The 27550-nt window shown below is 47.4% G+C and overlaps 1 pseudogene across 1 annotated transcript in view; it reads left to right on the top strand.

Annotated features, from left to right (window-relative positions):
* Positions 1-20027: 20027 nt before the first annotated feature.
* The window catches only part of LOC147700334 (uncharacterized), a 38854-nt pseudogene continuing 31331 nt past the window's right edge, over positions 20028-27550 (top strand). Inside the window, exon 1 of the transcript XR_015299402.1 lies at positions 20028-20157. The product of XR_015299402.1 is annotated as an uncharacterized LOC147700334 (transcript). The remainder of the gene's footprint in view (positions 20158-27550) is intronic.

The following is a 27550-nucleotide window of genomic DNA, read 5'->3' as shown; positions in this document are numbered from 1 at the left end:
CACAGAACGAGTGTCCCGCCAACGCCCTTCCCGCCACCATAGAACACGTAGATTCGCCTTCGCCATCCCCCCCTACTTAACAAAATCAATACCCCGTGTCCCTTCCCCATTCGTCCCTGGTTCCCATATAGGGAGTTGACACAAGTCTAAAGGATACCCATCCAAAACATTCCAACATCTTGTAGAAATCCAAGAAGGCCTAGGGCCCATGCTATACCTACAACAATCAATAAGAGATCACTCAGTCCACTCCTCCCTAGGAGAGAACTCGTGGTACAGTGACATGACAGCAGTAGGGAAAACAATGACGACTGAGTCCTGCTATGTATGTTCCTACATCCCTCATGCAGTAGGAGCGGACAGACTAACTTTTCCTAAAGAAGTCCCTCCACATATTGTCATGTGCCTATTGCACCTGTATCTTTGCCGCATGGAGGGACAGGTCCAATTGAGTGGGGTTGAAATATGGATTGGATTTGTAAATATCACAGAATGGGATTACAACAACGTCATATACAGGGTTACTTCCGACAGGTCAGAAATAGAAAAGATGACAGAGGAGTTTACAAGAGAGGTTCATCTAATATGGATTACCTGGCACCAAGAATAAGATGAAGGGGATATGTCGTGCTATCAACACCCCTAGCAGCATGTGACCGCAGCAAAACACATGGCTATCATTCCCCAAGTGAGTGCGCATGTCAAAATAGAACACTCCTGCTGCGGGCACGAGTCTATTACAACAACGAGTGGCATAAACCTGACTATGTGTATTGCAAAGCAGCATCGGATAGGGAGTCACTGTATTAAAAGGTTAAGTACCAAAGCTGTAGGGATGAACTATGCTAGCACAGGGATCTACCAGGTAGCAAAGTATGAAGACATGGATCGGGTTCCTGGGGATGGGACTGGAGTACAATTAGAAATGAGCGAGGTAGCAGCACCTGTCACTCACTATGGCATATCCACAGCTCCCCCACTTCCCCCAGGTAGGGACATCCTGAGCAAGAGCCCTGCAGCAGCCCAATACGAGCGTCTGCTTAAAGAATCAGGTGCAGAATATGCCGACATACTTGCTAGGCCAGATGGAGAAAGAGCGTAGAAAAAGAGCAGTTCCAAGGCAGCTTTAAGTGCTATGTTAACGACATGCCCTGGATACCCCCACTGGCTGAAGGGTCACTGAGATACTCAGTTAAGAGTGTGTTCATAAATGAACAAGAGCGGGGAGATGATGAAGGGTTAAAATCACGCTCTACCATCTGATCACTAAAAACAGCACTTCTTCTCTACCTTGATAGCATAAAGGTCACATATGGCCCTACCCGAGACAATCTGAAAAAATGCTTTAAAACCCTCACCTTTTGTATATGTAACTTAATTTCCTTTTCTGTGCCTCAGTTCACAATGTGGGCTACTCGAGAACATTTATTAATTCATTCAAGAGGTTTACACTGTATGTCACATAGGGAATTCATGGGTGTCCCGTATACAGGATATGTAAGAAAGAAAGCCAGTTTGTATTGGTGTCACAGAATGTGCACTCATCAACTTGCATGGTGTTCTCCCTACAGGTGTATGCCTCGGCATAAGAGTGTCCCCACCAGTGAATACATCATGCATTATATTAATGTGCAGATAAATTCCTCAGGTGGTAACCATGTTTAGGTTGAATTTGTAAAGTATGATTTGGATAAATGTCCAAAGGAAGATGCACAAAACTTTATAAGGAGCATCAGTTTGCAACACTCTTTTTTTTAAAGCGCTTCAAATCATCACATTATTTAGGTCGACCAGATGAAAGTCATTTGTGGGGTGGCAGAAAACCTCACCGAACATCCCTGACAAAATGGGCAATTAAGTTGAGCAAGTATACGTTATCAAAGGAGAATATTAGTATTTTCAGTAGCGACCTGTTGTTTAACCCCTTCAGTGCTGATGACAAAGGCAGCTCGTCATGGGCTTTACCTGCCCTGTGCTTATGACGAGCTGGCTTTGTCATGTAAAGTGGGATTTAGTGAATGGCAGCACCCAGCAGCCAAGGTGTTAAAAGACTTATATTCCAAAAAATGCAATACCCACTCGTTCCAGTAAATTATATCTTATTTTTTTCCTCCTAAAAACGGACAATGGCTGAGCAGTGTATTTACTGGTTTGACTAGACCTTTGTCGATTTCCCCTGCTATTCCCCCCCCCCCTCCCACGCTTTCCCTGATCAGACTGATGGACTAAGATTAACGTCAGCCTCTCCCTTTCATTGTTCTCCCATAACTGCAGAGACTTGTGTTGACACCAGGTACCGAGCCAGTATTAGTAGGTGGTCACAGCAGTTAAAAGGCCCCTGTGGTGCCGCAATCAGGGCGCGAGGATTTGTTCTAATGTGCACATGAGGCCTGATTAACATCTTTGCAACACGCCTGTGGGGGCACCTCTTGGAAGTCAGCAAAAGTACGTAGGTGGCGCTGCGTGGACAAAGAAGGGAAATCCAGAGAGAAAATGTCTCTCTTCAAAGGATTTCCCTTCCTGCTACAGCGCTCACCTCAGTGAAGTCACACGCAGTGCAAACAGAGCATGCGGCCAATCGGACTAATGAAAAACCGGGACATTTGTTTGTATAACCCGGACACTGTTCGAAAACGGGGACATTTGACTCATTTGGAGAAAAGTGTCGGGACACGGGGACACTTCTCCAAAAACGGGGACCGTCCGGGGAAAACCGGGACGTCTGGTCACCCTACCCTAGCAAGGATGATGGCATTCACTGTTGACTCTTCCTTGAAGGATCAAATGAGGGCCCATCCTGTGGATGAGCAAGCGTTCTCCACTGCAGTACACATCGTTGTAGCCAACACATCAGAACTGCACAATCGCACTGTCCAACTCCCAAGAGAGTTCCTCTTCCGCCCACAGTCCCAAAACTCCCAGACATCAGACTGAAACATGATCTTAGGCATACACGCTCTTCACATTACACCTACATACGGGGCATTCATTGCAGGAGATGACTATATGTGATCCAGGGCCTGTGTAATTTTCATCGAGCCCGGACACCAAGTGAGGGACGTTTCAGATGAACAGCTTTCTGGTGATCCTGATAAATACCCCATCACAGAGATTGTCTATGAGTATGAGGTACTTCTCTCGGTGACAGTGGAAAAGAGAACAGCCACTGCCCCACAAAAATATGATTCAGTGCGCGAAGAGGACTTGGCTCAAGTCCCGCCGCATCTGTGTACCACTGGACCCAATGATGTTGGCCTTATTCGCTCTGCCACCCCATTTAAAATAACTTTGAAACCAGGCGCAATTCTACCCAGAATTAAACAGTACCCACTCTCTAAGGAAGCAGAGGGGGGCATTGCCCCTACCATACAGGCCTTGCTGGACCAGGGAGTCATATATCCCTGTGTATCGCCTTATAACACATGCCTTTTTCCTGTTCGTAAGGGCAATACCAATCAATGGCGTTTGGTTCACGACCTGCGTTCCATCAATAACATAGTGGCACCAGAGTTTCCCATCGTCCCAGACTCTTACGTCATCCTCACCGATGTTCCCCCGAATGCACAATACTTTTCCGTGATCAACCTGAAAAATGCCCTTTTCAGCGTCCCCCTTCACCCAGACAGTCAGTACCTATTGGCTTTCTGCTTCAGAGGGGTGCAAATGACATACCGAAGGTTGGCTCAGGGGTACGGTGAGTCCACCAGCATCTTCAACAGAGTTGTCAAAGAAGACTTATCAAATTTTCAATGTGACAGCACCTTGCTGCAATATGTCGATGGCATTTTGCTCTGCAGCACCACAGAACAGCAGTGCAGAACAGACACCATCTCTCTGCTTACCACCCTAGCTCATAGAGGCTATAAAGTGGACAAGAACAAGCCTCAGTACTGCCAAACAGAGGTACACTATCTAGGCCAGGTACTATCATCATCAGGGAGAAGAGTCACACCAGGCAGAGTTGAGGCCATAAGAAACACCCCAGAGCCCCAAACTGTGAAGGAGATGCAAAAATTCCTTGGACTTGTGAATTATGTCCGTCAATGGATTTTTGACTTCTCCACGATAACTGCCCCCTTGCTAAAGGCAGTCAAAGCAGCAAAGGACAGACGCAACAGACTAGATTGGACAGCTGAAATGACAGCTTCCTTCAAACAGCTCAAAGATAAAATAACAAATGCACCAGTATTAGGTCCGCCTGACTACACAAAGGAATTTTACCTGTTCACCCACTGCAATGGTCAGGTCATGACTGCTGTCCTTACTCAGAAATAAGCCCATTGCCTACTTCAGCGGCATGCTAGATTCAGTTATGAAAGGCCATTACCCCTGCAAGCAAGCTCTTGCTGCTGCAGCCTTTGCTGTAGATAAGAGCACTCCCATTGTCATGGGATCCTCGCTGACCATGTACACAGAGCACGCTGTCTTTGCCATAATTCAGAAAGCCAAGACAACATTGACTACACAGAGAGTGTCAGGTTACGAAGTCATACTGTCATTGCCCTCTCTGAAAGTTGTCAAATGTCACACAGTCAATCCTGCAACATTCTTTGCCCATCCGATTCCAGCCTCAGACGACGACACCCACAACTGTGCCACATACTCTCCAGTTGAGTTAGGAGCAGCAAAAATAGACCCCCTGCCAGACAGCACTGTATATTTTGTTGATGGATCCTCCACCATTGACCAGGAGACAGGGATTGGGTACACAGGTGCCGCAGTAGTCAGGGCCCAAAAGCATGAGTCTTCTGATTCCCTAGACATTGTACAGCAAATTACATTGCCTCCACACTACTCAGCCCAGACTGCAGAATTAGTGGCACTAACTGCTGTTTTGCCCAAGGGGGCTGATGACCGCATCACAGTGTACTCAGACTCTGCATATGTCACAACAACGACACACTCAAGCATTCTGCACTGGAAAAGGCGCAGCTTTCTCAAATCAGATGGAACACCTGTATGCCACAAACAATTGCCGGAGGACTTGATTGAGGCCCTTACATTTCCCACTGAGGTAGCGGTTGTCAAATGTGCAGCGCACACGAATGGACAGGACTTTGTCTCCAGAGGTAACGCTCTGGCAGATTGGGCGGCCAAAGCTGCAGCCAGACCCTCCTTACCTTTCACTGAGCCTGATCCGTACAACGCCCCAATCTTACTTGCCCAAGCTGTAGCACCTGCAGAACAGACAAAGACACATGAAGACAGTTCGCTCTAGCACAGCACACAGACAACAACAATGACACAGACACCAGCAATGAGACTCTTGTCCCAAATGCTTCCTGCCCAATCGATAACACACAACAATACGATTCCATTGCTTAACTGCATCTCAGAGAAATACAAGAAAGTGCACCACAACAAGAGAAAGAGCTATGGAAGAAGAGGGGAGTACAGCAGGACCCTGCTGATTTTATCTACAGACAGACCATGTCAGGGAAACCTGTCATGTCACAAGCTGTACCATGCGTTCACAAGCCTTACTGCAGGTGGCACTGGACCAACTCCACCTTCCCGCACATGTCTCCCGAGATAACATGTCGACAACATTACAAGCAGACTGGTCCATTCCCAATACCCACGAGCTAATACAACTCTTTGTAATAAATGCCTTATTTTCTAGCAGTATTCACCAAACCCAACACTCAAAACAGTTGCTTCCACCATCCCCAAATCATCTGGCATGATAGATCGGTGCCAAAACTACCGATATCTCATTGTGGTGGTATGCCCATTCTCGCGATGGATCGAAGCTGTACCATGCGTCCACTGTGATGCCAAAGCAGCAGCCACATTCCTACTCCGTGACGTCATCTCACGCTTTGGAATTCCCGAGGCCATTAGAACTGACAACGGTCAATTTTTCAAATGCCATCTTTTCCTCCCTGACCACAATGCTAGGCATCAGACACAAACTAACATCTGCCTATCATCCCCAAAGCAATGGTATTTGTGAGCGCCTCAACGGCCTGCTCAAAAATAAAATAAGCAAAATCAGCACCACCATCGGTAAGAAATGGCTCTACTGCCTTCCACTTGCTCTCTACTCACTGAGAAACTCCCCAAGTTCGGATCACCACCTCACGCCCCACCAACTTGTCACTGGACGATCCATAAATGTAACTGTCCCCTCCACCAGGCCCAAAACGGACAGTGAGTCATCTTCAGAGATTGTTAAAGCTGAGCTTTACGATTTTGTGTGCACACTAACCCGCGCTACGCAATTCCTTTCTGCCCAGGTTCCAAAAGGAAGGAGAAGAGCTCCAACGATCCAGAGCTGCCACCTATTCGTCCTGGGACTCTGATCTTCGTCCGGAGGCACGTCAGGAAGTGGGAAGACTCCAAATTCGACGGTTCCTTTGCAGTGACTGATTCATCTCCAACTGCAGTCCGGATAGATGAGCGCAAGGCATGGACCCACCGACGGGACGTCCGGCTCGATCCTGCGCCTCCGCAGCAACAGACAATGGACTGATAGAGGAAAGCGACATGCCCATGGTCCTCCTGAATGAGGACAGCGGTTTCCCGTCCACTGCCGAAGAAGATGAAGAAGATGACACCCCCGTGCTGTTCCAGGAATACAGCAGCCGTGATGCAAAGTTATGTACTCTTATCACACTCATGTCTTGTATCATTGTTGGAGTGGCACTAATAACAATCAATTGGTGTATCTATTTTCTTGCTGTAAAATGTTTCAATGAGATGGGTAACAAAAATGCCTTAGCATCTACTGTCTCAGCCACTGTACCAGCGGTCACAATCAAACAGCAGAAAGCAACACACCGCACACTAGGTCCTGAACTCCCAGAAAATAGTACTGCTAGCAGCACACACACTAGTGGGCATCTTGAACTCTCACACTTCACCCCAGAGGGAAGGAATAGTTTGTGGAAAATAGCTACAAACATCACAGAACGAGTGTCCCGCCAACGCCCTTCCCGCCACCATAGAACACGTAGATTCGCCTTCGCCATCCCCCCCTACTTAACAAAATCAATACCCCGTGTCCCTTCCCCATTCGTCCCTGGTTCCCATATAGGGAGTTGACACAAGTCTAAAGGATACCCATCCAAAACATTCCAACATCTTGTAGAAATCCAAGAAGGCCTAGGGCCCATGCTATACCTACAACAATCAATAAGAGATCACTCAGTCCACTCCTCCCTAGGAGAGAACTCGTGGTACAGTGACATGACAGCAGTAGGGAAAACAATGACGACTGAGTCCTGCTATGTATGTTCCTACATCCCTCATGCAGTAGGAGCGGACAGACTAACTTTTCCTAAAGAAGTCCCTCCACATATTGTCATGTGCCTATTGCACCTGTATCTTTGCCGCATGGAGGGACAGGTCCAATTGAGTGGGGTTGAAATATGGATTGGATTTGTAAATATCACAGAATGGGATTACAACAACGTCATATACAGGGTTACTTCCGACAGGTCAGAAATAGAAAAGATGACAGAGGAGTTTACAAGAGAGGTTCATCTAATATGGATTACCTGGCACCAAGAATAAGATGAAGGGGATATGTCGTGCTATCAACACCCCTAGCAGCATGTGACCGCAGCAAAACACATGGCTATCATTCCCCAAGTGAGTGCGCATGTCAAAATAGAACACTCCTGCTGCGGGCACGAGTCTATTACAACAACGAGTGGCATAAACCTGACTATGTGTATTGCAAAGCAGCATCGGATAGGGAGTCACTGTATTAAAAGGTTAAGTACCAAAGCTGTAGGGATGAACTATGCTAGCACAGGGATCTACCAGGTAGCGAAGTATGAAGACATGGATCGGGTTCCTGGGGATGGGACTGGAGTACAATTAGAAATGAGCGAGGTAGCAGCACCTGTCACTCACTATGGCATATCCACAGCTCCCCCACTTCCCCCAGGTAGGGACATCCTGAGCAAGAGCCCTGCAGCAGCCCAATACGAGCGTCTGCTTAAAGAATCAGGTGCAGAATATGCCGACATACTTGCTAGGCCAGATGGAGAAAGAGCGTAGAAAAAAGAGCAGTTCCAAGGCAGCTTTAAGTGCTATGTTAACGACATGCCCTGGATACCCCCACTGGCTGAAGGGTCACTGAGATACTCAGTTAAGAGTGTGTTCATAAATGAACAAGAGCGGGGAGATGATGAAGGGTTAAAATCACGCTCTACCATCTGATCACTAAAAACAGCACTTCTTCTCTACCTTGATAGCATAAAGGTCACATATGGCCCTACCCGAGACAATCTGAAAAAATGCTTTAAAACCCTCACCTTTTGCTATGTATGATAAGCAAATTAAAAACCAACAAATTCCCTGAATCCTGGGGTTATAGACCCAAGGCAAAGGACAAAAAGACATGCCTTGGGCTAACAAAATGCACTAGGCCCACAATAATGTTAAACATGCATTTCTATTGCACTGAAAAACAACGTGGTAAATTGGCCTGACATGAAGTAAAGTAATTTTCCACAGCATCAAGACCAACGCCCACACACGCGTACACAAACCCAGCTGATACAAGTTGGCACATCTTGGGACTTTTTACTGAAATATTGTTTTGAAACTTAGCTTGCCAAAATATAAGCCGCAACTTCTTGCAATACTAGCACCTGGCGTAAGTTCCGCTCTCACATACATTTTTAGAAATATGTACAGGACAAGATGTTCTTTGTTTATGTTCTGCGGTCAAGCATGGCCAACCAACCGTTAGGACACCTGACCGCCCCCTCTGTCCTAGGACAATGCGGTAAAGCCACCTGCGTCAGAAAATACGTCAGGACAGTGTCAGTTCAGCAATTTCAGGTATAAAAGATTCAGCATCACAATCAGAAGGCAGAACTCTCCAAGCTGTCTTTTGGTGGGTCTCCGGTCGACCGACTATCTGATTTGGGACTGCCAAAGCTTACTCTATCAGGTGGTGCCCTCCCGAATAGGATAGCATCTTAAACTCTCTTAACTATCTAGACTTTGCCAAGTGTTTTTTTTTCATCCACACCCAATTCCTTGCATTTTTAAATATCCTTTTTAGCATTAGATCCTCTAGGGTTCTTCTCCCTAGGTAGATGCTTTAACCCCTTCAGCGCGGCACGAATGTTCGCGCTGTGCTGAAGGCTCATGACGGAACGGTTCCGTCATGAGCACAGCTCAACCGACGCTCATTACGGAACCGTTCCGTCATGAACATGGAAGGGGTTAAGGCACAAGGCCTGATAAAAATGTATTCTGTATAATCCAGTTAAAATTCAATTGAGCCTTTTAAGGATCTTAGCCTGTGATATTTTTGTTCTTGCCTAAATGCTTAATCCTGCAATTATGGTTCTCTTCAGGAAAGTTGTGTGAAGACAAAGTATTTTCTTGAACAGGTTTTAATGCCTTCTTAAAACCTTCCATTTAAACTAAACTTATATTTTTAGATGACCACTTCTGTTTGCATCACAGTATTTTAGAAACAATTGATATCTTGCATATACTCCTGGCAGAGTGAAGCCAGGTTTTTCTTAAAGAGTGTTATTTAGCAATATGCCTTATTGATATACATGTGTTTTGTGAATATAAAAGTGCCACTCCAACGTGGAACGTCGTCATCTCACTCTATTGTTGCTCCTTCATCAGTGCCTGATTGAGACGGTTCTCCAGATCACAGTGAACGTGACCACACCCTCAAGGGGGCTCGGAAGGGCCTCCAGTTTCCCCTCTCTCATCTCCCTCGTCCCTCTCAGTCAACCCATAAGTCCTGTCTGGGCTCCCCTCTGTGTCACTCTCTGTGTTTTCCCAAGCCTCCAATACCACTGACCACAACCCCGCGATCAAACTCGCTTCACCCCTCTAACGTCTTTGCTAATCCGGACTCTCTCCCCGGCCCTAGCCCGTAAAATGATGTCATTCATCCAAGTACTCACTACTAGTCCCACTGCCGACTTCCAAGCCATTGCAAATTATCTCCTAGCCAGAACCAAGGCTATATCTAGGAACCAGGAGCCAGCCGTAAGTTTTTGGGGCCTAGGAAACTGTCCTAGTAAACAGACCTCCAGACTATGAGTAAAGGCTTAATTTAGGGTGGCATTCAGAGCACACATCACTGGATCCCAGAAAGGCTGAAATTGTAGGCAGCTCCAAATCATATGGCATAAATCTGCATCCAAAAGCTTACATCTCCGGCAGCCACTAGGGTCACCTCCACAAATGACCTTTAGTCTGTGGGGTTTTAGGTAGGTCATGTGAATATAATTAAATTGAGTATACTTCAATCTCATATTTCTGGAGACCATCTTTGACTTCACCAGAACCCATGTCACTCAGGGTCTGTAAGGTCTCACCCTAATATCTCTCTCCAACTAAGCCTAGATTTCATCAGCGGCTTCTGGACCAAACCAGTCAGTGATCTATAAAACCACTTCATCAATTGTGGTGTCATGCCAATGGATACTAACATTTGTAGTACCTTATGCGTTGTTGGTTCATCATGCCACCTGCCCACACGTCTCCAAAGGTCGGTGTTAGTGTTTCATAGGTTTGAAATTGGCATGGGGTAGATCATATTGGGTCTCTAATTCCTCCATTGTAAATAAAGTTTCCAACTGAAAATAGTCACCGACCATTATCAATCCGATGTCCATCCAGGCCGACAGCTGCCCAGTCGTAAAAAAGGTGAAAGGATCACCATGGAGGAGAACAACTAGCGGCAGGGCTGTCGCTGTTGGCCTACACACGCAAGGCCATCACTGATAACATCTCAGGTTAAGGAATTGCAGTTGCTGGGCAAAGTAACTTTGCCAGCAGCATACTCTGATCTTGTGCCTCGGTCAACGCCGAGCAAGGTGGCAACTGGGTGGAAATTCCCCCCTTTGCAATTGCATGTGGCCTGCTGGTAAGAGTCCGCCTGGTAGCCACATGGTCCAGTGCATCCTAAAGGTGGAATGCCCCAAGTGGACAACGAACAGAGCCGGATCCCACAAACGCCCCACCCCGCGGGCTACACGCTCGCGACTGGGAGGAAGGAGGAGGAGCCACAGAGTTCCAAACCAGCGCCGGAGTCTGCTAGCTGCAGCGCGATCGCGCAGTAAGTGGAGAGGAGCGATACAACCCCCCCCCACGACCAGCGCCGAAGTCCGCGTACTGCCGCACTGCCGCACAAGCAACCAAAGCCACAACGGTCTGAGCAAAAAGGGGAAGCGATACAACACCTCCATGCGTGTAAGGGACAAAAAACACACGCAAAAGGCAACATAATAGAGTACATAGCAGCGCGCTTAGGAGACAAATTTGGCAAACAAACTGGAAAAACCAGCAACAGGAAGGATGAAACAGTCGATCCCGGCCTGCACATAAGGCACATATGGCACACAAATTACGCACAGCGACCGGCAGCAACAAGAGGGGGCGGCGCCAGACGGCAGCAATGCAATGCTAAAAAAGCCCCAACTAACAACAAGGCAATGTGCACAGAGGCAAGCTAGGGAGACAGCGTAGACCTAGTCCTGGTAGAGAAGTAAGTGCATCAGGTGATCAGAGCCGACACTGGCGAACGAGACAAGGCAAGCGCTGGAGGGTATAAGGTCAAAAACAAAGACCCGGCACATCAAAGTACCAAGCCGTTTTCGCCACAATTTTGTAGCGCAAACCACAGAACAAACACAGGCTAGACAGCGAGCTGGCACAAGGACAGAAGGCGGATAGCAGATCGGACCACGCAGATCGGACAAAACACAGCTACAGAAAATGGCTGAAGGAGGAAAAAACACAAATGACCTGAAAAAGCAAAGAAAAGACACTATGGAGTCCCCGGCAAAGCCCAAGACAGAGACTGCAACACTAGAAACAGTGCTGAAAAGAATAACCGAAGTTAAAGATGTTGCAAAAGAAACCAAAAAGACAATAGATACCATGCAACTAGAACTGACTGCAATCCGGGCTGACCAACACAACACAAACACCAGACTGGAGACGGTGGAAGGCAGGATGAGGGAAGTTGAACACGCAACAAGTAAGAACATCAAGACCCCTGAGGAGCACGCAAAGATAGCCAAGACAATACAGAAACAGCTGGCGGAGCAGGACGACAGAGCAAGAAAGGGCAACATCAGAATCCTGGGGGTCCCAGAAGGCCTGGAGGAAAAGGAGAAATCATGCGCAGCAATGCTGGAAGACATGCTTCCCAAACTCACTGGCCTGCACTTTGAGAGGCATTTTGAAGTCAACAAAGCATACAGAGTACCGGCGGGGAAACCAGCCACAGGGAAGCCCCCAAGAGCAATAATCTGCTCCCTACTAAGAGCAGATCACACTGACGCAATCTTTGCCTTTGCCAGAAAAAACCAAAGCCTTACATGGGCGAGCAGCAAGATCGTGCTCACACAAGATTATTCGAAAACCACGGTAGAAGCCAGGAAGGGCTTCCTAGCCATGAGAGAAGCTCTGCGGAAGAGGAACCTGAACTACTCTTTCACTGGACCTGCCCGTTTTAAGATCACGGACAATTGGAGATCAATGGTCTTTGAGGACCCAGAGGAACTCAGACGCTACTTGAGAGGTCCACCGACCGAGGATATGGAAGCGAAGGGCCAAAGCGCCCCAAAAAGAAACGCCTCACCAAGCGATGAAAGAAAGTTGGAATGAAACACTATAATTGGAAAATAGACACTAAAGAATCTACCTCAAAACAAAGAACTCGGATACATCACAAGACTCCAGGCATAAATCCCAGGAGACCAAGACTAAACCTACATCTACCTCATAGCCCGAACAAAGTAACCGGAAAGGACAAGGCGAGAACAACAAGTTTTAGCTTTTAAGCAAGAAGGGACGCAAACCCAAAGAGCGCGCACAGGACTCAGAGACTTGGGAACAGACAATCAAGGTTCGATGACAGATTTCGGAATCAGCAACCAACCTACCTCAGAGGATGCGGTGCAAAGGAACTTTGCTGTCGCACACCCACTATGCAAGTAAGGGGGGGAGGAGGGTGGGAGGGGAGTGGGGAAGGGGAGGGGGAGGGGGGTGCGGGGAACACACACATGGGTCGATACTATTTTCTTCTCTTTTCCTATCTTTCTATATCACTTTTCTATACCTAGAGAGAGCAGACAAGGAACCAACACACAGAACTAAGACAAGTAAGCAAGGGAGCCAAACAGACAGCCAGCTCAGTAAGAACGGAAAATGACACACAACACGCATCACAATCTCACAACGGACATCAAGGTAGTGTCAATGAAGGTTAAGGGTCTCAACCACCCAGTTAAAAGGAGAAAAATTCTAGAACACCTGGCCAAGTTAAAAAGTGATATCTATGTCCTGCAGAAAACAAGGCTAGGGGAAGAAGATATAGACCGCCTAAAGGCCAGCTAGATAGGTCACGTAATAGGATCGCCAGCAAAGAGCAAAAAGAACAGGGTCATCACAATACTTAGTAAAAAGTCAAAACTCACACCAGCCAAGTCATAGATAGACACAGAGAGCAGATTACTAATCACCAGCCTGCTAAGGGGGGAGGAACCCATACATGTGGCAAACATCTACGGCCCCAACACCGAAGATAAGGCGTTCTGGGAACAGATAGGCAAGGATCTAGAGGCACTACCTCTGGGGGAGCTCCAAATAGTAGCTGGAGACATGAACCAAGTACAGGACCCAGCCATAGACAGGTACCCACAAATACAGAGCCAGAATACACAGAGGGGCAACCCGCTACGGAACCTTTGCACAAAAAAAAAGACTAGCAGACCCATGGAGACTACAAAATCCAGATGGAAGAGAGTATACCTTCTACTCAAACCCACACAACTCCTACAGCAGGATTGACTATACACTAATATCAGACACACACACACACACCTCATAGAACACACAGAGATTGGCCCAAGAAAGATCTCAGACCACTCACACATCTGCCTAACACTAACGAGCAAACACAACGAACGCCCGACACGTAGATGGAGGTTTGATGATGACCTACTCAAAAACACAAACAGCGGTGCTGAATTAGAGCTAGCCATAAAAGACTACCTCAAAAATAACGACAGCCCAGACATTGAAAGAGAGACACTATGGGATACACTGAAAGCCACGGTACGAGGAACCATAATCAGTATCAAGGGAAGACAGAACAGAGAGAGAAGCAAAAAGATAACTGACCTAGAGAGCGAAATCAAAAAACTAGAATCAGGACACATAGCCAACCTAGAGGACAGGAACACCCTCACGACCCTTACAAAGAAAAAATACGAATTGAACAGGATCCTTAGTGAAAGGGCAGGGACCTGGATTAACAAATACAAAGCAATAAACTTATGCTCGGCCAACAGGGCAGGTAAAGCACTCGCATCGTACCTTAAAGGCAAACAGAGACAGCACACAATAGCAGCCGTCAGGGACAGCACGAACAAATCACATACGACAAACAAGAGAATACTCGACACCTTCAGAGTACTTTTACACGCAACTCTACAGAAAAGACGAGACACTAAGTGCAGACGGGGGAAAGAACTCCTGAAAAACATCACTACACCAGAACTGACGAACGATCAGCGGGAAAGGTTCTCCATCGGTTACATTGGCTTCCCGTTAAACAACGTATCCAGTTCAAAAGCCTCTGTCTAATGCATAAAATCCTGTACAATACCGCCCCTCAAACCTTGCAAGGACTCTGCTCCTTCTATGTCCCCACGCGCGCCCTTCGTTCAGCTGACCTGTCATTGGCACGCACGACTAAGATCCGTAGGTGCCGAGCGGGTGGTCGCTCTTTTAGGCATCTGGCACCGAAGCTGTGGAATTCGATCCCCCTTGGGGCTCGGGCCACTTCCAACCACTTGCTATTCCGCAAACAGATTAAAACGTGGCTGTTCTCTTCCATCTAGCTCCATTCTTTTCCACCCAGCTCCACTTTTTCTGTTGTGTTGCACTGCTTCTAGGTATGTCCGCAGCGCTGGGACGCCCCATTGCCGGGGTAGCCATGCGCTATATAAGCAGAATTAACATAACATAACATAACAAAGGCTAGACTCAGACATAACCAGCGAAGAAATAGAAAGAGCTGTCAAAAGCCTGAAAGATAAAAAAGCACCAGGGCCAGACGGCTTCACAGCCAAGTTCTACAAACACTACATCACCACACTTCGGTCAACGATGACGTCAGTGTTCACAAGCTGTGTACACAATGGTCGTATGACGCAGTCGATGGCTGAAGCCAACATTATAGTGATCACAAAGGAAGGCAAAGATATGCAACACCCGAAAAACTACAGACCAATCTCACTCATTAATGTAGACTGCAAAATCTATGCCAAGATCCTGGCGACCAGACTCAACACGTACTTACCCTCCCTCATACACTGCGCACAAGTGGGATATCTGAAGAACGGGATGTCTCACGACAACACAAGACTACTATGCCACGTAATTAACCACGCCACCAAAAGCAACAATGCGGCGGTCATGATCGCCCTTGATGCAGAAAAAGCATTTGATAGAGTGTCATGGCCATACCTAGACCAATGTATGCAAAAACTCGGCTTAGGCCCCAACTACAGGAAGATGGTAATGGCCCTATACAATGAACCTAAAGCACGGGTGGCAGTGAACGGGGGCACGTCAGACCTGCTAGACCTAAAACGAGGAACGAGACAGGGCTGCCCGCTATCTCCGGCCCTCTTCCTTCTGGCAATAGAACCCTTACTCAACATGATACGAGCAAACCCAAACAAAATCATTCAAATTAGCAGCATACGCGGACGATGTCCTCATTGTAACAGAAGACCCAGAAAGGTCGATAAACGCCCTGATGGACACTATAGATCAATATGCCCAGGAGTCTGGGTACAAACTCAACAGAGAGAAATCTGAGTGTAAGCCACTGAATATCCACACCAACAAGACGGCACTGGGGTCCTCTGGTCTGACCTGGCAGAGGAAAGCCATTAAATACCTGGGCGTCCTTTTCTAAAGAGACCTGCGTACCAAACTAGACCAGAACGAACAAGCAATCTTAAACAAAATCAAGGAGAAACTCGAGGGATGGTCACCCAAATTCGCTACGTGGTGGGGGAGGATAGAAACTATAAAGATGATGATCACCCCCATGGTTACCTACATGCTCAACATGCTACCACTAACCAACACATCTGACTTCCACAAAAAATTGGATAGATTACTGAACACATCCCTATGGAGAGGGAAGAAACCCAGAATCAGCCTTCAAAAACTTAGACTCCCCAAGGCACTAGGAGGTCTTAACATTACAAATTTCAAAACCTTTCAAACAGCCTGTATTGCAAAACAAGGCCTGTACTGGCTACACCCCGGCATGGCTCTCTTTAGAGCGGAGCCTGCTAGGGGGGATGGAGCCCGTAGCACTACTCACGGCAACCAAACACCCCGCAATAAAACAAAACGCAATACTAAGGAACACAAGACTGGCCCTACTAAGAATAGAAATACTACTAGACACAAGCGTCAGACAAACCCAGCTAGAGTCCCTCTGGTACAACCCTAGAATAAAGTATAGGAACAACACACTAGACATGCAGACATGGTACCGACACGGCATAACAACGGTGGGCCAACTACAGAACAAAGGAAATCAAACAACCTTCGACACACTCAAAGAGCAATACAAATTTGACAGCGTAGAGCTCTATAACTTCCTCAAAATAAGGGTGGCAATTGCCAAAGCAGGCATAAAAAATCACACCCCATCAATAATACAATACGCCACCAGCCTGAACACAATAGGACACCAAGTTGCGCACATATACAGAGCCCTGTGCCCCAAAACCACTAAACTAAATAACAAAATTATAACCCACTGGGAAGAAGCGGCGGGGAGAGAGCTCAGTGAGAAGGAAAGGGCAGACCTCTGGTCTTCCTCATCGAGAAGAAAGGTGACAACAACTCTAGATCAGACAAAATTCTGGCTATTACACAGGGCCTACTGGACCCCGGCACGTCTAGCCACCATGGTATCAGAGAGAACGACTCCTGCTGGAACTGTAATAAGCAGAAGGGGGACCTGGCACACCTCCTCTTCCACTGCACCAAGATCAGGAGATTCTGGGATTCAATAAATACTCTAATTAATGACGTAGCAGGAGCCACACTAACACTGGACTTTCACCATCTAGCACTAGGGTACACCGACACCTCCATAACAACCGATAATGACAGGGACCTGATTGACCTCCTGCTTACAGCGGCGGTCAAGACGGTGTTGAACAATTGGAAAGACACAGCAAAGGCCACTTTTAAAGCGTGGTTCAACTGGGTCATATTCCTACGAGGAGCTGACACCATAACAACCAACAGCCTCCCGAACTCAGGAAAAAAAAGTGAGATGTGGCTGTCGCTAGACAACTACCTGTCCTCCCATAAGCCACCCTGAACGGTCAGACTAGGTAACACGGCATAAACCACACGCATCACCTACTATGAGACACAATGTGCCTCCTCTCTCTCTTTACTCTCTATATCTCTACACCTCTCTTTTCTCTTCACGCCACCAGGGGAGCAAAATACAATCAGACAGTATGTAAGGGGTAGGGGGGAAGCCTGAAGGATTGACGAGAAGAAGAAGTGGCAAGCACGAGAACATGGACAAACAGGCACAAGCAAACCAAGACAATGCTTGGCCTCATCCACCCCCCGGGGCGCTTTCTTTCCCTGTCTTTTCCCATCCCCCATGTGTTTCACTCTGCACCATGTATATATGCTTTTTTTCAATAAAAAATTACTGAAATAAAAAAAAAATACCCGACGCGGGTTATGACACTGGTGCAGGCGTGTGTAATTGAACCTCCGTATAGCTAACCACTCGAACGTAGATCATTCTTTTTTCTTTTTTCTTGGTGCGGGTTGATCCTAGTGCTGAGTTTCATCGGTTTTTTTTGCATCTTTTTAGGAGTGAATCTTTTGAAGAAATTAGATCACTTGCTGGTTTATCCCTTGCCGAACACGGAGAAAAGTGCCTCCCAACCAAACAGTTAATTCCGTTCCGGGTTCTACCCTCCCCCCTCGTGGGGCTCTATGGACTTGGTCACATTGCGGGGCTGAATAAGAGCTAACTTCCCCTCTATTCTTGGCCAAGTGCCTGGATTCAGTCATGTTTAGATACTTAAAAACAGTTGTCTATGCTTATTTTGCATTATTTGTGCTACCACATTGCAGACCTCGATGTGAGAAACGATTAAAAAAAAAACAGGCTCTCTCTAGCTGTGCATCTGTATGTGGTGATGTTAAGACTCTCTATAATAGTGGTGTGTATTCATTTCCTCTCATTCCCGCTATGACATTGCAGATGTGGATGTGAGAAGTCAAAAAATTCTCGAACATTATCCTGCCCTGCTCTATCGCTTGATCAGGCGGCTTGGATCCGGCTGCTCTATCTTATGTGAATTCAGAGATACCGCGAAGAAACACACGGGACCCAGATGTACGAGGTTCCCGATAAACAGGCTATTTTTTTTCTCATAGTTAGGCTTGCTCATATCCTATAGATCGAAAGGACCAGATGAGAGTTAGCTCTGTCTGTTTATTTAAAACAGATAACTCTTATCTTTCAGGAATCATTTGACTCTTCCCCTTGGTGCTTACTCTAGTCGAATCGCCATGCATTTGGAAATGAGAAGTTAATCTTAGTGTTGGAAGTGCTGAAATATCGTCTATCTTATATAGCGGGTAAGGATTTACTCTCCTATCTAGTTGTATCTGGTGAACCATACTGAGGCATAAATCTTTATTCAGGTCTGAGAATTGTTTTATGTTACTATCCTTATGCTTTGCCTGTTCTCTCTTATGTGTTGTATATATATTGTAAGTAAGCACCCTCTTCATTGCTCTGACAAATGTTTGGAGTGTGCAAAGTTCTGTGATCCGCTGGGATTCTGGCCCATGAGGCTTGTTGGGTGTTATATGTATCTGACTATGAAACTACGGTGACAGCCATGCCTATGGTTTGAGCTCATTGTGGTATATCAGAATGACGAGACTAAACATGTTATACATAAAATGCCCCGGATCTAATTGTAATGCAGTTAACTAGTTTAACTGCAGTAATGTCAAATTAAAAAAAATATATATATATATGTATTTATATATAGATGGTTTATTTTTTCTTTCAACTATTCTTGCAGATTGTATGCGGGTTCGTCATCTCCCCCCCTCCTTCATTCTAATCACCCTGATGAAGGTGTGGCCTTAATAATCTGGCACTGCACCGAAACGCGCGTTGGCATGTTATAACCTGTCTGGATATATTTTTGCCATCTAATCTCCCACGTTGTTAGCGGGAGTGCCATCTGTACAGAGGAATTTGGTTACATCTGATCGTGGAAGAATGATGGACCTGGATGAATGAGGAATGTTTGATGTATGTCTGACCAATGAGTGTGTATGATACATTAAAACGTGTATGCTTGTCAGATGTTTGATGTTGAGAACTGTTTGGAGTGGTTGTGGGATATGTATTCAAAAATATAATGTGATGCTCGCTTTGATCTTAATTAATGTTGTATTGTTTTGAAATGATTTATTGAAATCTATAGAGAAAAAAGGGAAAAAATATGAATTTAAGATAAATAAAATGATTTTTGATATTTTTATAAAATTGTGGTCCAGTTTCTGGTGTCAGTGTGCTCTCATATGCATGGTTTAGATTAAGGACTCTGACTGAGCCTATATATTAAATAAATAGGGCAGCCTCTCTTTGTTCTTTGAAAATGTGTTGTTTCCCCTGCCTGTCTGCCCTATATCTATTACTCAGGGGGCCCTTTGCTATATTAAGTAACTGCCAAACCTGCCGACTTTCATGCTTTAGGAATTAGGCTCTAGTCTCGGATTCTGGGCAAATCTTTTAATATCTCGTGCCTAAAAATGAAAGTGTCTCTGTCATTCACCTGATGCTCGTGTAAACCTTCTGTCCTACTGCGCATGACACAGGGAAGGTAGCCGTCTGAGCATGCGTGGAATGCAGTGTTTCTTCTGCGAGCATGCGCACTGATAATATCCCTTGTCCGCGGCTGCGCACTCGCCCCGTCTCCATCCTGCTCTGTAGGGTCCTCTGCTGTCGGTGCTGTTCCTCGTCCTTCCCCGGAGCCGCTCTCGGGCCTCAGTTCACGCGGAAAAAATGACGAAGGAAAGACCGGAGGAATGAGGGGCAGGAAACCACAACAAGTGAGTGATGGTGTGTGCAGAGACTCCCAGTGCTGTACTGCTGAGTTCAGGGGGGTTTATACAAACTGTGGCACTTCCGCAAACACTGCAGCCCCGGGGGGAGAGGCATGAGAGGGGCATGAGGGGGAGGGGGGGGGGGGGGAGAGGGGGGGGGGGTTGGGAGTAGGGGTGAGAAGGGGTATGGGGGGAGAGGGGGTGTTAAGTAGACTACTCAACTGATAGTATCTTGAAAGTATACTTTATTAAGTATACAGTACAACACACCAGCACGACAGGTTGCTGGCAGAACTGAATAACTGTCAACTGTCAGAGCAGGTATTATCAGCTGGCATTCTTGAACGCCAGCTGATGACACAGCAATGCATGCGCGAGGACAGGGACGGAAACCTAAAGGGGGCAAGAAGGGAGTGCGCAAAGTTTGTCATTCACAAACAAAATCCTTGTACTTGCTAGGTTTTACAGCACTGCGACGATATCTACTGGTGCATCCTTCTTCCTTCACTATAAATTCCTTCCGGATCAAGTTTTACCTCTGACTTGATGGTACTATTTGCACCAGGTGAATGATGAGTGTTAGAATTAGATGATTGGAATTCTCTTACTGGGCTCCGCTTTAGTGCACACCTTTAGTGTGAACGCTTGCCCAGGGCTGACCACAAGCATATAAATGGATACTCACTTGTATGCACATGCTCACAAATTCTCCCACACTTGAACACACTCAAACATATAGTCCGACATATACAAACAGAGAGGGGGGCATGGACATGAGCTGATGGAGTGCGAAGCAGAAATCGCAGCTCCCAGCCGGCGTGTCCCATCCAGCAGTATCCTGACTTAAAAGTGAGCCAACGGGGTATCCATATGTTAGAGGATGCCCTCTTGGCCCCAGGAGGAAACACTTGACAACAGAGAAGCCCCAGCTGTCCTGGATTGGCACTCCAAGGCCTGAGCCAGCAGTCACGCAGCCGCGCTGCTAAAATAGCGACTGAGTTAGTCTCCAAAGACCAAGTGCACAGAGCAGCAGAGATAGAGTGGCACCCTTAACCGACACCTTGGGGTTGCCCACTTTGGCCCCAGGAGTGTGGAGGCAACGGCTTGGTGGCCACAGCCTGCAGCACGGCGCTAATGTAATTGCGGCTGAACGATATTGTTAAAGACCTGAGCGGGACCGCCGGACATCGGAGAGGATAGCACCCCTGAGCCCCCTGCATGTGAGCGGACACAGAGGAGAGCCCACAATCTCTCTCCAGTACACTTGTGACCTTGTGGTGCTGGCGAGTAAGGGTGTGCCCCCACAAACAAGACCCTGATAACTCGGCTGGAGACCTCCAATACCGTCGAGTTAGTGCTATTAAACTGCTCAACATGCAGTTGGCCAACACTGCTCATCAGGATATTAACTGGCTAATGTCAGACAAATAAAGGTGCCACTGGGTCAAACCGCCTGCCGGTTGTTGTAATGAAAACAGGATCCTGTTCCTTGGTAAACTTAAGATGGTATTTATTATGATAGTAGGTTCAAGATACAGGTACAGTGAGTCCCACCAGGAGCAGCCTTCCTGCTGCTCAGCCCGTTCTCCCAACTGACCAACTCCACTCATCCAACATTCCACTGCATCACCCACCCCAACATTCTACACCACACTCACACTGGCTGAGCAGCAGGTACGACACTTCTCCCTTCCTCATATTAAACAAAACACAATGCTATGATCCAAGTGCAAAACACATAAAACAGAAAATGCCACACACATAAATCTGAAAAGGTACCATTGCAAAGAGGCAAAGCAGTAGAATGAAAAGCAAGAAAACAAAGTAGAGTGGGTTTACAAGTTAACATCCAAAAATCCTGGAAAAAAAAACAATTTGCATGAATGTCAACATAAAGCAAGGCAAGAGTAAAACGACACCGCCCACCCATGTACCTACAAAGGAGAAAATAAACTGGACAGGTTAAGCAATCTATAGACAGGAAGACAACCTTTACACGCATCCATTTACTTTCCACACAAAACTCCCACCTAACCACACAAAACCAAACAAACCAGCAAACAACTACACCACGCACATCCAACCAACCCCTTGAGCCACAAACAAGCCAGCTGGCCAGGCCGAAAATGAACGTGAACCCCAAGGGGAACAAACCACAACGGTGCAGAAGAAAACACACCACAGGACACACATGCTCAACCAGGACAAAAACGCCTGAGCTATAAGGGAGGGAGGGAGGGAGGAAAGAGAAGACAAGCACACAGAAAATGCTCAGCGCAAACGCAAAGCTACAGCTGAAGAAAACTTCACCAACTAACCACACAAAAGTGGTAGACACAAGTGACTAAAAACATAGTTGACTCCAACCAAGGCCCACAAGGGTGACAAACCTAAGCCAACCCACAACCACAAAAATAGTGGTGGGCCAGAGAGGCTCCACAACATAGAGCCTTCTCATACACACCTCCCCAACAGTGAGAGGTAAACACACTCCTACAACAACCGCAAGGGGTGAACGACAAAACATTGCCCACAAAGGTGACACAACAAAGTCACCCACAACCACAAAAAGAAAATTGTGGTAGGACAGAGAGGCTCTGCAACAATGAGCCTTCTCACACACACCCACCCAAAGTGAGAGATGTTATACTCTGACAACATCGACCAGGGGAGAAAACAGTGTTAAAAGGTGCACAAGTAAACTCGCACACATAGGCTCAGGAGACGAAACCGAGTCTCCCACAACCACACAGGGTGATAACCAAGAGTGACATCAAAATAAGACGAAACACACATTACGTCCATTAGGCCTCGATCCTATCCAGGATAGACTATGCCAGTGTTTTACTTGCAGGTGCGAACAAGGCAGAACTCATGCGGCTGCAACGTGTGCAGAATGCGGCCGCAAGAGCGGTTCTGGGATTGCCCCGTCGTTGCCTGACGTCTAGAGCACTGCAATCGCTCCATTGGCTGCCTGTCGCTCGTCGGATCGAGTTTAAGGTGCTTTGCCTAGCTTTTAAAATTTTGAAAGGTATGGCGCCACCGATCTTGACGAATTTACTGACCCCTTATGTTCCTTCTCGATCCTTGAGATCGATGGGTCAGAATTTGTCTGTGGTTCCACGTTTTTTGCTGTGCAGGATGGGTGGCCGCTCCTTCAGGGTAGTGGCGGCCAAACTGTGGAACTCTCTTCCCAGTGAAATCCGAGCTATGGAGGATTTACTGCAATTCAGACGTGCCATCAAAACTTTTCTTTTTTAACTTATGTTTCTGATCTCCCTTTATGCGCTGTGTGATGTTGTGTTGACCTTTCTTGGCGCCAGGACGCCCCTTTGCTGGGGCAGCTGTGCGCGGTATAAAAGCCAATAACATAACATAACATAACGTCACAATCCACCCCTTCCCTGAAGTTAACACACGTTGGGTTAACCCAGAGTGACTTCACAAAGGACAGTTAAAACAAAACAACTTTACCAAAAGAATTAAACTTTCAAACCTAAGCAATAAGCCAGGGATACAGAGCAAAGTAAGGAAAGTGCGAGAGTTCCCGGAGTGATATGACCCCCAACACCTGCATTGAAGAGGTTACCAACCAAAAATGAAACCAGAGTATGTTGACGCAACACCGAGGATGGTGAACAAATGCCGCAGACAACAAACTTGAAACATACTTAAGGCTTAAATTTCACATCAAATGTTCGCACCAGAGTTCACCGTTGATCCAAACTGTTGCTTCCACACAAAAAATCCAGACTACTTAGCTGGATAAGTAATTTCCAGAACTCCACGGAGGGAACACAGAGACGGAAGTCTTCAGAAGTCACCCCGAATGCTGGAGAAAGGCACCCGACACTGTCCGCCTTCACCCTTGCAGGAATTAAGATGGCGGCACACTGATTGACGTAGGCCCGAGTGGCTCACGGCACGTCCGTGCAGCTCAGCGTGAAAGATGCAAGACACTGCGCCTGCAGAACACCAGGCTCGCGCTGACATCCACAGACGTGGATGGAGTGAGGAGTTACAGAAGATGACTGAAGGCCTCCGTGAGAAGGTAAACCGGCACATGTGTTGTCTATCTCATGCCAGAATTTAAAAAAGAAACTGTAACGGTTGACTCTACTCACTGAAGGTAACGCCCAAAACCAATTAAAAAACATATAACTTGTTTCATGCCAATGCAGATGACTTGAATAAAGTGTAATTTTCCAGTTCTAAAAGAATCTGCGCAAACCTCGCAATGCTGTCCCCACAACTCGAGCCACTCGCTCAGGCACACACCTCCTCACTCTGTGCTCATTCAAGATTCTCAAAGCAGCAATGGGCCCGATCCTTGCCCCCGATCTCAACATCCAAAGGTAAACAACCTCCTTACCAAAACTAACGGTCAAAACCAGGACCCGATCTACGCCCCTGAACAACCAGATGAGCTCATTTCATGGTGTATATCATCCCTACAAAACACCATAATTTAACACCTGGGCCTGATCTTTGCTCCCGAACATATTTTCCCAAAGTACACCCACTTTTGAAGAGGGTGGTGATTAGCCGTTTCATTTGTGGATCCTCTGGGGAACTCCTCTTGATGGCGATACTCTCCCAAGACAGCAAGACACAGACACATTTTCCAAGAAACAGCAGGGAGGAAGAGGGAAGTCCAACAGGTACTGGCAAGCCCACGTTGGGGCCGACCGGTGTATTGGTCACTGGTGTGGCTTGGGGCTGCCAGCTTCTGCAAGATTACTTAATTAGCTTGAAAGTTATAGTCCAAACATGCGGGTTCTTTCCAGGAAAAGTCGCCAAAATGTTGTAATGAAAACAGGATCCTGTTCCTTGGTAAACTTTTTTTTTTTTTTTTTTAAATTTTTGAAAACCTTTATTGTGCACAGAAACAGTACAAATACGGGCCCACAACCATCCGGCCGGCCACAAACTCTCGTGTAGCACCAGTGCATGCAATACGGCGACAAGGTACTGCGGCTTGGCAATGATTACGGTATTAGAGCAAACTGGAAAGCGCCGCGGTACCCAGGCACAGGAGCAATGTAGGTTAATTTTAAATTTTTGTGCGAGCATTAAGGTCAGGTCATAATATTCCGTACTCAATCAATGAAAAAAGGAGAGCAAGGTCCATGCAGGTGGGACTTGTCAAGAAACATCATCATCAGGCAATTCGATTCATAACATGCAAGTCCCGACCAGAGGATGGCAACAAAATAGTCAGTCCACAGGAAGCTGCCTCAACAACCCATCTGTATATACACCGCCACCCATCCCTCAGCACGCCTAGCACGGGCCAAAGAAAGAAGGGAAAAATCATAAAAGAGCAAAAAAGGCACCATAGAAAAGAACCTCAAACTAAAAGTTAACCCCCCACCCTACACACATGCAGAGGCTATGGCCTACCCCCCCCCCCCCCCCAGCAGAGTGTCTGTCGCCCCATAAACCCGAAATATAGTGAGAGAAAAGAAAGGGTAGAAGAGAAAGCGAAAGAGAAAATAAAAAATACAATCCACTGACTTAGGGAGTAGGAACAGAAATCCGTCCCTGAACTCCCATAAGGGAAGATCTGGGAGGAGGATACATTATACACACATACGAACTCCGCCGGTCCAATAAACATTCCCCGCCCCATTAGCAACATAAGATTGAGCATCAATAAGCAAGCAATTGGGGAGAGTCAATGTATAGTTCGTGGCAAAACAGGCCAAATCCGAGGTCCACCCCACCTCCACCCACCCGCCCGGTCACCAAACAAAGAGAGTCACCTAGCCCTGGCCAGATCTGGAACTCTGGAGAACAGGAGAAAATGGCCGCTCGAAGGAGGGGGGAGGTGCATACACGAAGAAAGAATGGCGTCCGGTCCCAGGAAAGGAATCCCCCTCGGTCTCAGTCGTATCTAGCATAGTCCATCCGTGAAAGTCACGAGGCAAGGCGGTCAAAATCCAGAACAAGTATGCTGGTACTGAAGCAGGAGGGCAGGACACTAGCAGCCAATTCCCCGACATCTCGAAGGATCTCACACAGTCAAGCACTGGGCAGGGGGGAAACACTGTATCGGTGACAGTACTAGTAAGTGGCAACACTCCGCCACCAGCCACAGCAATAGTTACTGTATCAGCCACTGCTTCTCTCTGAGACAATGTTGCGGTAGTATGCTGCGAGAGCTCCTGGCCGGAGTTTTGAAGGAGATAGTCCCCTCGCTTCTGGCTGGAAGTTTGAGTGCATACATTGAGTCGTGACCCCAGCGCGCTATAGCCATTATTCATCGCTGCTCGTAACTCACCCAGGGCCGCCATCACGTCTGCGAGGGTGGGTTCAGGCTGTGGAGCACCCATGTCGGCAGTTCTGTAGGAAAGTTATACACCGACCCCTCTCCCGCCGGGGAGCTAGCTGCTTGCAAGGGGGATGCGTGGGTTTACTTTTAGCAGCAAACCGCCATCTTGTCCGCTTCCCAGTGAGATAGTGCGGGGGGAGATCCAGTGAGGCAGCGGGGCGCGATCAGGCAGCTATCAGCCATCCCCAGGCTAGCGTTCCGCGGTCCAATCGAAAACAGTGCTGGAAGGTCTGCAATTGCGTGGCGAGGTGCTCGGAGCCGGGCAGGGCGTACCATCATCAGCCAGAGTGACTTGGGGAACGGAGCATGGCGGCCGAGAACAAAGGATCCGCTGGTCCGGCACCTCCGTCCTCCGTCACCGTGTCAGCCCAGGACGTGCACAGTGGTGGCTGTCGGCAGGCTACGCACAGACCGCAGCACCACAGGGAAGAGCTGTTCTGTCGCACCACCCCCGCAGCAGAGCAATCACGGAAGGGGACGTGAGGTCCGCGACTCGTTGCGGTGCGAGCTGGGTCCCGGGCCGGGGCTCATCCGTCCACTGCTGCGGATCCCGGGCGGGTGGAGGGGCCGGCGGAACACCGGTAGCTTCAGCTTCGTTGCCCGCACCTTTCAGGACAAAAACTGGAAAGCAAGACAGTCAGGATCGTGGTGCGGGAATCCGGGGCCGGCGGAGCCGAAGGCTGCACGTCCGCTCAGGTCGCCATCTTGGCTCCTCCCCCTTCCTTGGTAAACTTAAGATGGTTTTTATTTTTGATAATAGGTTCAAGATAAAGATACGGTGAGCCCCACCAGGATCAGCTTTCCTGCGGCTCAGCCCATTCTCCCAACTGACCAACTCCACTCATCCATCATTCCACCTCATTACCCACCCCAACATTCCACTCCATGCTCACACTGGCTGAGCAGCAGGTACAACCACGGTTCGGACATATGAAAATCACCTTAAGGTACACTTACTCACAGTGGCAGGTTCGGCTTGATGTGTGCGATAATTAGGCATTGAGGGCATGTATATGTGACCTTTAAATAAATTGATACTTGTATAGCGCACTACTCACCCGCAAG

Source organism: Lissotriton vulgaris, chromosome 8 (genome assembly GCF_964263255.1).
Source record: "Lissotriton vulgaris chromosome 8, aLisVul1.2, whole genome shotgun sequence".
Taxonomy (NCBI): domain Eukaryota; kingdom Metazoa; phylum Chordata; class Amphibia; order Caudata; family Salamandridae; genus Lissotriton; species Lissotriton vulgaris.
Note: the sequence above shows the minus strand (reverse complement) of the source record. Positions and strands in the feature narration are given on the sequence as shown.